Here is a 2,010-nt window from a genome sequence, read left to right as displayed (position 1 = left end):
TACATAACACATATAATATACAAAATATGTGTCCACTGACTATGTTATCATTAAGGCTTCCAGTCAACAGTAGTCTATAGTTATGTTCCGGGGGAGCTAAAAATTATGTGAAAAATTTTCACTATACAGGGGATTGGTACCCCTAATCCCTACATAGTTGAAGAGTCAACTGTACTTTGTTAGTGGTCCCTAGTTGAACTTTTTATTGTACTCTCTCTTCTTCCATTCCCTACCCAGGGACACCCGTCCATTAAAGAAAGCAGCTCTCTTTCTCCCTTGCATCTCATCCTGCTATAAAGCAGCCTGAGGCTGTGCACTAAGGTTGTGTGTCTTGGGTGGGAGTACGCAGTTTGTGTGAAAAAACAAAAGAAAAATTTTGCCCTCATAGGACAATAATGATATAATAAGAAAACTGGGGAGAGGCACAGTAAGATGGCAGAATAGGACTCTCTAGCATTTGTCTCCCTGCAGAAACATCAATGTGAACAAGTATCCATGCATGAAACTGAGGAAGATAATTTCACAAGAGTTTGAGGAAACCAGATGAGAGATTATAGGACCTAGGTGTAGCACAAAAATAAGAAATAACACTTTGAAAAAGACAGGAAGAACAATTTTACATTTTTTTGCCAAGCCTCCCCCAATCCCAGGCAGGACAATGTTGAGAGAGATATCATATACCTGGGGAAAGGAGAAGGAAGTGAGCACCAGACTTTATCCTGGACCCAAGTACCATCTCGTCTTCAGTAAAACTCAGTGCCAGGGTGGCTCCTGTGACCCCAGACTCCAGACCAGTATTGCAATCTGAACCTCCAAGCCCACCCTGGCCTCAGGATGAACCATACAGCACCAAGCTCCAGGCCAGCCCTGCAAATTAAGTCTTCAGCTTTTCCTACCACTAGTCTAGCCTCAGTGGTGCCAGGGTCCAGAATGGACCCAGTGCAAAACTAGATCCAGTGCCAGACCAGAACTTTTCTAGCACCAGGCTGGCCCCAGCAGGCCTGAGCTTCAGGCCCACTCCACTTCCTGAAGGGTCTGCACCAGTGCTGAAGATCTTTGCAGAATCTGGCCCAAGGCACAACCCATCCATCACAGTCTTGCCCATCAGTTGTCCTAGGCACCAGGCAGTCTGCCTGAGGACTCCTGTAGGAAGCATGCCCTTGGATCATGCTAGATGGCCTTCTCAAAATCTCTGGATGGGGTCAATGGCTTTCCCAGACAAAGCCAGTCTGCAAAGACCGGAATAAGTCCATACTTCCTCAAATGCACAAGTATAAATGCAAGGCAACAAGAAACATGAAAAACCAAAGAGGTATAACACCACTAAAAGAACATAATAATCTCTTGGTAGTTGACCTCAACACAATGGAAATAACAAACTGTTTCACAAAGAATTCAAAATAATTATTTTAGGTAATCTCAGCAAACTTCAAGAAAATGCAGAGAAATGATTCACTGAAATCAGGAAGACAATAAATGATCAAAATGAGAAATTTAACAGACATATTGAAATTATAAAAAAAAAATTAAACAGAAATTCTGGAGGTGAAAAATGCAATGAATCAAATGAAAAATGCAACAGAGAGCATCAACTGCAGAACTGATCATGCAAAGGAAGAATTGGTGAGCTCAAAGACAGGTTATTTGAAAATATACAGTCAGAAAAGAAAAAAGAATGAAAAGGAATGAAGAAAGCTTACAGGATTTATGAGACACATCAAAAGAGCAAATATTCAAGTCACAGAAATTCATAAAGAAGAAAAGAGAGACAAAGGGGTTAAAAGGTTATTTGGATGTTGCTGGAGCCCATTTTTTCAAGTGAAGTATCACAAGAATGGAGGAACAAGCCCACACATATTCATTATTAAATACATACTAATTGATCAACAATTATGTACACATATGGAAGTAACATTCATCTGGTGTCGAGCAGGTGGGATGGGGGAGGAGAGGATGGGTAAATTCACATCTAATGGGTGCAGTGCACACTGTCTGGGATGGGCATGTTTG

At 41.4% G+C, this 2,010-nt stretch overlaps 1 pseudogene; it reads right to left on the bottom strand.

Moving 5' to 3' along the window:
• The window catches only part of LOC105808752, an 83,544-nt pseudogene that overhangs the window by 75,717 nt on the left and 5,817 nt on the right, over window positions 1–2,010 (bottom strand).

Source organism: Propithecus coquereli, unplaced genomic scaffold (genome assembly GCF_000956105.1).
Source record: "Propithecus coquereli isolate 6110/MARCELLA unplaced genomic scaffold, Pcoq_1.0 Scaffold18, whole genome shotgun sequence".
Classification (NCBI taxonomy): Eukaryota; Metazoa; Chordata; class Mammalia; order Primates; family Indriidae; genus Propithecus; species Propithecus coquereli.
Note: the sequence above shows the minus strand (reverse complement) of the source record. Positions and strands in the feature narration are given on the sequence as shown.